Source organism: Capricornis sumatraensis, chromosome 9, assembly GCF_032405125.1.
Source record: "Capricornis sumatraensis isolate serow.1 chromosome 9, serow.2, whole genome shotgun sequence".
NCBI classification, from domain to species: Eukaryota; Metazoa; Chordata; class Mammalia; order Artiodactyla; family Bovidae; genus Capricornis; species Capricornis sumatraensis.
This window is the reverse complement of record NC_091077.1, coordinates 50,132,998-50,143,926: the sequence shown is the minus strand read 5'-3', so window position 1 is coordinate 50,143,926 and position 10,929 is coordinate 50,132,998.

Here is a 10,929-nt window from a genome sequence, read left to right as displayed (position 1 = left end):
TTCCCATCTCTCTAAGAATTTATTACTTAAAATAAATAAATTCTTACTTAAGTAATAAACACTTAAAATTTAAGTATTTATTAAAATTTATTTTAAGTAATAAACTAAAAATTTAATTACTTAAAATAAATAAGCATGACTTATTACTGTTGATGTTATTGTTTATCACCTGGCTGAGTTTAGGTTTGCTAGGTTTCTCTACTGTTAAGTTATTCCTCTCCCCTTTCCTTTCTGTACTCTTTGGAATGAAGTCACTATGTTCAACCCACACTTAAGGAGTAGATAGTTGTGTTCCACCTCCTTGAAGGTGGAGTAGCTACATAAATTGCTTGAAATTCTGCAAGAGATAATTGTCTCCTCTCCCTTGTTTATTCAATAAATTCTTTTAAATCAGTATTCATGAATACTTATTTTTTACGAGGTTATAATCCAGTAATACTTTATTTTGTTGCTCAGAGTATTCCAATTTTGTTTACTGTGAGCCCTTTCACGTTGGCTCTTATGTCCCTTTGATATATTGCCATCGTTGTGTTTTTGAGTCCTTCCTTTGTTTCTGGCACTGCAAGATGCTCCAGGCTCACATTGTATATTTCCTGCCCCATCCCTAGAATCAGCGCTTTCTCCAAGGAACTCTGGTTTCTTTTATTACAAAGAAGTTTGACTGCCTGAAATTGTATTATTTCTTAGTGTTCTATTTGTATCTCCCACTAGAATGTTAGGTCCTTAAGCAGGACCTTTTTTGCTTTTTCACTACTCTATCTCCACACTTGATCTTAGCCAAAAGGCACTGCTCCATCTCCATCACCTAGAATATAATCTGGCACACAGAAGGATATCAATAAACATTTAGAGAATGGATGAATAAATAAGGCCAAGTAGTGTATCATTTTATACCCATATTCTTCATGGTGTTTTGACACTTATAAAAATTTGACTGAAGGATAGATGTATAGATGGATGGATTTATAGATGTATGAGTAAAAAATGTATGAATAAATGACTAAAAAGATGAATAGATTATTGGATGTATGCATGAATCAAGAACAAGTCAGAAGTTGATATTACTACCCTGTACTCCAGTTATTCATGATAGACACTGGGTGGTGAGGGCCCTCATTCTTGATTCCTTTCACACCTGTTTCTCCCACATTTAATCAACCACTAAGTCCTGCCAATTTTACATCTCAAATACTTCTTAAATCCATTTCCTGTTTCTTATTCCAACTGCTATTGCCCTAGAGCAGGCTCTCGATCTCTTGCCTGAATGCTGCTATGTCCTTCTAAGTCATCTCTTTCCCTTCAGCCTTGTTCCAGCCCCTACTGCCATCCTCATTCCAGCCAGAGGGCTCATTCTAAACTATGACTTTGCCTGTGTCACCCCTTTGGTTAACCCTTCAAGGTAAAGTCAAAACTCCTTAGCACCTACCCTACAATGACAAGAACCTTAGGCGCCTCTCTAGCCTCTCTGCCATTCTCTGCCTTGCACTGATTTGTATGCCTCTGAAATACCAAACAGCAGTTAGTTCCCACCAGGGATCATGGTGCTTCCCTGTTCCATCCTTTGCTGATATTAGTCCGCCCTGCCTGGAATGGAATCTTAGCTCCCTAGCCAGGGATCAAACCCAGACGCCTTGCCTGGAGGCACAGAGTCCTAACCACTAGACCACCAGGGAATTCTGAGAACTTTGTCTTTTATTCCTGTAATCCCTAGCACAATGGCAGGTGCTCAGTAAATGTGGGAGGAAAGAAGGGTGAATTAGAGGTCTACTGCTTGGGCCTTCAAATCCAGACTCTCTCTCTTACTAGTATAGGGAATTTGAATAATTTCCTCTCTGTTCCTCAGTTTCCTTATTTGTTGAAAAGAAATATAATATCTCCATTATAGGATTGTTTCTCCATGTTAAGGAAATTATTCATCTCATAAAATATTTAAAAGTTATTGACCTAAAAGTTCTTTACAGAATTCTGTTATGACTTAAAATTTTCTACTATATCTGCTGATATGTCCCCTTCAAAAATTTTTCGTATTGTTCATTTATGCTTATCTTTTTCTGGATTGAGTTTATCAAAAGGTTTTCTTGATCCTCTATAGTGCCTTTATTTTCTAATTCATTAAGGTTTGGCTTTGTCTTGTGATTTCTTCTTCCTACTCGCTTTTGGATTAGTCTGTTCTTTTTTAATTTCTTGAGTTGGATGCTTTTTTCCAGGTTTTTATAAATCCACACATTTCCCTTTAAGTATTACTTTATCTACCTCCCACAGCTAATTTTAATTTCTAAATATCTTCATTTTGATTTACTTTTTTTTGTCCCATGAATCTAGTAGCATTTCCAAATGCATAGGATCCTTATTATTTTTTTGTTGTTAAGTTCTATTCTTATTAAATAGTTTGTTGATTTTTTAAAATATCTGAAGAGATGTGCTTTTCTGTCTAGTATGTGATCAGTTTTTTAGGTGTTCCACGGGTACTTGAAAGGATAATCATTGGTTGCACCATAGGTTTATGGTGAAGATAAATATAAGATAATACCTATAAAGCACTTACAATAATGCTTAGTACTTAAATCTCAAGAAGTGGTGGTTCTCATTGTTCTTTTGCTGTTGTTGTTGATGGGTGACAGTCAGTCATTATCGTGTGTGTGTCACTATGTGCCCTGGGAATTACGGAAATTGAGCCCTCTCCTGCAAGTCAGTGTTCTACAGTTAAGTGTTTACAGTGGGTACAGGGTCAATTGACACACTCAGAAAACACCACTCAGCTCATTATAATAGAAACAGTTCAGAGTTTGAGTCAGACTGACCTGCACTGGGATCCCAGCATGACCCCTCACTAACTAGATGACGCTTCCCCTCCCCCAAACTCAAACTCCTCTTTCCTTACTTAGGTATGATCTTGGACTTGCAGAGTTGTTAGGAAGATGAGTTTAAATGCCTTCAGTATAGGGCTGAATACAAAGTAAACCTTTGATCGTGTTGGTTTCTTTTCCCTTTCCTTCCACCGATCTTACAAGGAGAAAGAGGAAGGGCAGTTAGAGCTCTAAGGTTACAGCCGTCTCCACATCTCCACTCCTTTCCAGGACTCCTTAGAGAGCCTCATTTTCATCCATGCAAGGCTGCACTTCTCTGATGCTCTTCCCCAGGGAGCAGCTTGAAACCAGCCTGTCTGAGGGAGAGGGAAGATGGGAAGAGGATGTTGACATATGCAAATCAGCACCCAGCCGTCTGCCAAATTAGTGCGACACCTGCTTGGACAGAATTTTCGTTTTATCTCCTGTCTGGAGCAGGTCAATTAATTTTTCAGGCTACCAGTTATCTCGTAGATGACAGCTCCTCAGACCCTCAGTGAGAGCAGGGTCAACCTCCTTGGCTGCCACACAAACTCCAGATTTGCCTCTGCCCTTTCTGGGGTACCCGGTACACTGAACATCTCAGGGGCATCTCTGCCTTGTCCTCAGCTTTTGCTTGACTTTCCTCAACACTGACATTGACCTTTCCTAATTTCTCTCCTCTAAGCCTCAATCCCAGTGTGCAAAGTGGATTGTCTGCTTTTCCTGCTTTTGATTCCAAGGAAGAAGAGGCAGGAAATGCACGGAGGGCAGAGCTACAGGGGACAGAATAAGGGAAGCCTGGACAGGGGTGTTTCATAAGCAGTTTCATACAGGGAATTCCCTGGTGGTCCAGTAGTTAGGACTCATGCTTTCATTGTCAAGGGCATGGGTTCAATCCTTGCTTGAGGGACTAAGTTCCTATAAGCAGCAAAGTGTGGCCAAAAAAAAAAAAAAAAACCAAAAAAACATTGTTACACAAAGATAAGTCACTTTTCCTACATTCTCACCACTGCCTCTAGTTCCTTTGCCTCCTGTCATTTTGCCCCTACCATTTTAATTTCCACACATAACTTGGACAACATTCATTTTTTTCTGCTCCTGCCTCCAGGCTACTAGAGAAAACCACAGAACCGTGCTCATTGGCTCCAGTGTCTGATTTTCAGGTGTGGTCAGGCCTCCAATGTCCCTTGGTTATCTTTGTAATCATCCCCAGCCCTTGATCCCTTTCATTCTCTTGCTATGGGTATTTGAGTGTTTCCAGTTTTGTGGACATATATTTTTCTTTTTCCTAGGTAAATCTGTAGGAGTGGAATTGTAGGTTATAGGATATGTGTATATGTGTGTGTTTAACTTTATAAAAAAGTGCCAACAACTTTCCAAAATGATATACCATTTGGGGCTCTTATCAAAAAGCAAGAACCCTGAGCTCTGTGCTGAATTTACTGAATCAGACCATTCCAGGAATAAAGGACAGAAAACTGTATTTTTAGAAATCTCCTTCTGTAATTTTAATGCAGCCAGTTCATTAATTGGCATTTGGAAACCACTGGACAACACTAAGAATCTTGTTTCTTGTTTTCCATTCTCTCCTCAGTAAATGTAATTCTGGCTGCCATGTTCACAATATATCACGATTGTAAATAATGAAATAGTTGACTAACAGTGATTTAAGCAGTAAGAACATTTATTTATCTCACATAACAAGAAATCCAGAGATAAGTAGCTTTAGGTTTGGGTAACTTAGCCACTCAATAATGTCATGAAGGATCCAAGCCTTGGAGAGTTCTGTAGTGGTCTTGGTGCTTTCACTGCTGTGGCACCTGGTTCGTCAGCCCCCCACCTCCTGAAAAAAGAAGAAAAAATATCCAGACTTTTTTCATTTGCCTTCCTCAGGGTGTTTGTCCCATTCTTGGGCTTGGCCTCTCATAGTCCTAAGATGGCAGCCACAGCGCTGAACAACATGAGCTCACATACAACTTTCAAAGCAGGAAAGGAAGGAATTGAAGATATCTATTGTATTGAAAAGGCTAATCTTTTCCATAAGCTTCAAGGCTCATTCTCAAGTCCCAGTGCCCAGAACTAGGTCACTTGTTTATCCTTAGGTTTAAAGGAGTGGAGGAAGATGTACTGAGAAATTATCAAGGATTTTTTGAGTCCCTATAGTGGGAAATGGAAAAGGCAATGGCACCCTGCTCCAGTACTCTTGCCTGGGAAATCCCATGGGCGGAGGAGCCTGGTAGGCTACAGTCCATGGGGTTGCTAAGAGTCGGACTTGACTGAGCAACTTGACTTTCACCTTTCACTATCATGCATTGGAGAAGGAAATGGCAACCCACTCCAGTGTTCTTGCCTGGAGAATCCCAGGGACAGGGGAGCCTGGTGGGCTGCCATCTATGGGGTTGCACAGAGTTGGACACGACTGATGAGACTTAGCAACAGCAGCATATAGTGGGAAATAGTCCTTGTCAGTAAGGAAGAAAGATGGGAATATAGCTTTGAGGTGAGTAATTGACAGTGTCTCCCACACAAGTGCTCCTTTGGTCACCTTAATTGCTAGATCCAACAACTTTTCTCCAGTTTTCTTTATACTTGACCTCTCTGTTATGTTCTACATTGCTGGCTCCCTCTTTCTTTAGTTTTCTGCTATGTACTTCTTCTTGGGTTCCTGTCCATTACCTTTCTCCTCTTCTTGGTTGGCATTCCGCTAGATTGTTTCTTTTTATTTTGGCTGAGCTGTGGGACATGTAGGATCTTAGTTCCCCGACCAAAGATCGAACCTGAGCCTCAGCATTAGCAGCATGGAGTCTTAACCACTGGACTTTCAAGTAAGTCCCTACTCTGTATAAAGTACAAAGATTCAACAGGTAGGCCACAAACAGCTCTCTTTAGGTCTTGGTCACATGGTTAGGGTGGATTGTTTGATTTAGAAGCTCAGATATATCTAAACAAGGTCTGATTAAAAACCCAGGGTGGTCTTCCTTTGTGGCTCAGCTGGTAAAGAAAGCACCTGCAATGCGGGAGACCTAGGTTCGATCCCTGGGTCCCCTGGAGAAGGGAAAGGCTACCCACTCCAGTATTATTCTGGCCTGGAGAATTCCATGGACTGTGTAAGCCATGGGGGTCACAAAGAGTCAGATATGACTGAGCAATGTTCACTTTCACTTTTATGGGCTTCCTTTCTTCCCTATAGTCCTGATTCTCCTCCTGCTCTCTGTCTCTTCTGTCTATTACAGAGCTATTGCTCTTGATAAGGTTATTACTAGATTTTTCTTTTTTAAAAAAATTAATTTATTTTAATTGATGCCTAATTATTTTACAATATTGTAGTGGTTTCTGCCAAACATCGATATGAATCAGGCATGGGTGCACATGTGTTCCCCATCCAGAACCCCCCTTCCAGCTCCCTCCCCATCTTATCCCCCAGGGGTTAAAAACAGTGTCAGGCTTTCTAGTTTGTTCCACTGATCTATATTTCTGTCTTTGTGCCAGTGCCATATTGTCTTGATGGCTTTGTAGTAGAGCCTGAAGTCAGGCAGGTTGATTCCTCCAGTTCCATTCTTCTTTCTCAATTGCTTTGGCTATTCGAGTTTTTTTGTATTTCCATACAAATTGTGAAATTATTTGTTCTAGTTCTGTGAAAAATACCGTTGGTAGCTTGATAGGGATTGCATTGAATCTAGAGATTGCTTTGGGTAATATACTCATTTTCACTATATTGATTCTTCCAATCCATGAACATGGTATATTTCTCCATCTATTCGTGTCTTCTTTGATTTCTTTCATCAGTGTTTTATAGTTTTCTACATATAGGTCTTCTGTTTCTTTAGGTAGGTTTATTCTTAAGTATTTTATTCTTTTTGTCATAATGGTGAATGAAATTGTTTCCTTAATTTCTGTTTTCTTATTGTTAGTGTATAGGAATGCAAGGGATTTCTGTGTGTTAATTTTATATCCTGCAACTTTACTGTATTCATTGATTAGCTCTAGTAATTTTCTGATGGTGTCTTTAGGGTTTTCTATATAGAGGATCATGTCACCTGCAAACAGAGTTTTACTTCTTTTCCAATCTAGATTCCTTTTATTTCTTTTTCTTCTCTGATTTCTATGGCTAAAACTTCCAAAACTATGTTGAATAGTAGTGGTGAGAGTGGGCACCCTTGTCTTGTTCCTGACTTTAGGGGAAATGCTTTCAATTTTTCACCTTTGAGGATAATGTTTGGTGTGGGTTTATCATATATGGCTTTTATTATGTTGAGGTATATTCCTTCTATTCCTGCTTTCTGGAGGGTTTTTTTTTTTTGTCATAAATGAATGTTGAATTTTGTCAAAGGCTTTCTCTGCATCTATTGAGACAATCATATGGTTTTTATCTTTCAATTTGTTAATGTGGTGTATCCCATTGATTGATTTGTGGATATCAAAGAATCCTTGCATCCCTGGGATAAAGCCCACTTGGTTATGATGTATGATCTTTTTATTTTTTTTAATTTTTATTTTTACTTTATTTTACTTTACAATACTGTATTGGTTTTGCCATACATTGACATGAATCCACCACGGGTGTACATGCGATCCCAAACATGAACCCCCCTCCCACCTCCCTCCCCACAACATCCCTCTGGGTCATCCCCGTGCACCAGCCCCAAGCATGCTGTATCCTGCATCGGACATAGACTGGTGATTCAATTCTTACATGATAGTATACATGTTTCAGTGCCATTCTCCCAAATCATCCCACCCTCTCCCTCTGAGTCCAAAAGTCCGCTATACACATCTGTGTCTTTTTTGCTGTCTTGCATACAGGGTCATCATTGCCATCTTTCTAAATTCCATATATATGTGTTAGTATACTATATTGGTGTTTTTCTTTCTGGCTTACTTCACTCTGTATAATCGGCTCCAGTTTCATCCATCTCATCAGAATTGATTTAAATGTATTCTTTTTAACGGCTGAACAATACTCCATTGTGTGTATGTACCACAGCTTTCTTATCCATTCGTCTGCTGATGGACATCTAGGTTGTTTCCATGTCCTGGCTATTATAAACAGCGCTGCGATGAACATTGGGGTACATGTGTCTCTTTCGATTCTGGTTTCCTCGGTGTGTATGCCCAGCAGTGGGATTGCTGGGTCATATGGCAGTTCTATTTGCAATTTTTTAAGGAATCTCCACACTGTTTTCCATAGTGGTTGTACTAGTTTGCATTCCCACCAACAGTGTAGGAGGGTTCCCTTTTCTCCACACCCTCTCCAGCATTTATTGCTTGCAGATTTTTGGATCGCAGACATTCTGACTGGTGTGAAGTGGTACCTCATTGTGGTTTTGATTTGCATTTCTCTAATAATGAGTGATGTTGAGCATCTTTTCATGTGTTTGTTAGCCATCTGTATGTCTTCTTTGGAGAAATGTCTATTTAGTTCTTTGGCCCATTTTTTGATTGGGTCGTTTATTTTTCTGGAATTGAGCTGCATAAGTTGCTTGTATATTTTTGAGATTAGTTGTTTGTCAGTTGTTTCATTTGCTATTATTTTCTCCCATTCAGAAGGCTGTCTTTTCACCTTGCTTATATTTTCCTTTGTTGTGCAGAAGCTTTTAATTTTAATTAGATCCCATTTGTTTATTTTTGCTTTTATTTCCAGAATTCTGGGAGGTGGATCATAGAGGATCATGCTGTGATTTATGTTGGAGAGTGTTTTGCCTATGTTCTCCTCTAGGAGTTTTATAGTTTCTGGTCTTACATTTAGATCTTTAATCCATTTTGAGTTTATTTTCGTGTGCGGTGTTAGAAAGTGATCTAGTTTCATTCTTTTACAAATGGTTGACCAGTTTTCCCAGCACCATTTGTTAAAGAGATTGTCTTTACTCCACTGTATATTCTTGCCTCCTTTGTCAATGATAAGGAGTCCATATGTGTGTGGATTTATATCTGGGCTTTCTATTTTGTTCCATTGATCTATATTTCTGTCTCTGTGCCAGTACCATACTGTCTTAATGACTGTGGCTTTGTAGTAGAGGCTGAAGTCAGGCAAGTTGATTCCTCCAGTTCCATTCTTCTTTCTCAAGATTGTTTGGCTATTCGAGGTTTTTTGTATTTCCATACAAATCTTGAAATTATTTGTTCTAGTTCTGTGAAAAATATTGCTGGTAGCTTGATAGGGATTGCACTGAATTTGTAAATTGCTTTGGGTAGTATACTCATTTTCACTATATTGATTCTTCCGATCCATGAACATGGTATATTTCTCCATCTATTAGTGTCCTCTTTGATTTCTTTCATCAGTGCTTTATAGTTTTCGGTATATAGGTCTTTAGTTTCTTTAGGTAGATATATTCCTAAGTATTTTATTCTTTTCATTGCAATGGTGAATGGAATTGTTTCCTTAATTTCTTTTTCTACTTTCTCATTATTAGTGTATAGGAATGCAAGGGATTTCTGTGTGTTGATTTTATATCCTGCAACTTTACTATATTCATTGATTAGCTCTAGTAATTTTCTGGTGGAGTCTTTAGGGTTTTCTATGTAGAGGATCATGTCATCTGCAAACAGTGAGAGTTTTACTTCTTCTTTTCCAATTTGGGTTCCTTTTATTTCTTTTTCTGCTCTGATTGCTGTGGCCAATTCCTGAACTATGTTGAATAGTAGTGGTGAAAGTGGGCACCCTTGTCTTGTTCCTGACTTTAGGGGAAATGCTTTCAAATTTTTACCATTGAGGATAATGTTTGCTGTGGGTTTGTCATATATAGCTTTTATTATGTTGAGGAATATTCCTTCTATTCCTGCTTTCTGGAGAGTTTTTATCATAAATGGACGTTGAATTTTGTCAAAGGCCTTCTCTGCATCTATTGAGATAATCATATGGTTTTTATTTTTCAATTTGTTAATGTGGTGAATTACATTGATTGATTTGTGGATATTGAAGAATCCTTGCATCCCTGGGATAAAGCCCACTTGGTCATGGTGTATGATCTTTTTAATATGTTGTTGGATTCTGATTGCTAGAATTTTATTGAGGATTTTTGCATCTATGTTCAAAAGCTTTACAGACAAGCAAAAGCTGAGAGAATTCAGCACCACCAACCAGCTCTCCAACAAATTCTAAAAGATATTCTCTAGACAGGAAACACAAAAAGGGTGTATAAACCCGAACCCAAAACAATAAAGTAAATGGTAACGGGATCATACTTATCAATAATTACCTTAAATGTAATTGGGTTGAATGCCCCAACCAAAAGACAAAGATTGGCCGAATGGATACAAAAACAAGACCCCTCTATATGCTGCTTACAAGAGACCCACCTCAAAACAAGGGACACATACAGACTGAAAGTGAAGGGCTGGAAAAAGATATTCCACACAAATAGAGACCAAAAGAAAGCAGGAGTGGCAATACTCATATCCGATAAAATAGACTTTAAAACAAAGGCTGTGAAAAGAGATAAAGAAGGCCACTACATAATGATCAAAGGATCAATCCAAGAAGAAGATATAACAATTATAAATATATATGCACCCAATATAGGAGCACTGCAATATGTAAGACAAATGCTAACAAGTATGAAAGGGGAAATTAACAATAACACAATAATAGCAGGAGACTTTAATACCCCACTCACACCTATGGACAGATCAACTAAACAGAAAATTAACAAAGAAATGCAAACTTTAAATGATACATTAGACCAGTTAGACCTAATTGATATCTATAGGACATTTCACCCCAAAACAATGAATTTCACCTTTTTCTCAAGTGCTCATGGAACCTTCTCCAGGATAGATCACATCCTGGGCCATAAATCTAACCTTGATAAATTAAAAAATATCAAAATCATTCCAACCATCTTTTCTGACCATAATGCATTAAGATTAGATCTCAATTACAGAAGAAAAACTATTAAAAATTCCAACATATGGAGGTTGAACAACACACTTCTGAATAACCAACAAATCACAGAAGAAATCAAAAAAGAAATCAAAATATGCATATAAACTAATGAAAATGAAAACACAACAACCCAAAACCTGTGGGACACTATAAAAGCAGTGCTAAGAGGAAAGTTCATAGCACTACAGGCATACCTCAAGAAACAAGAAAAAAGTC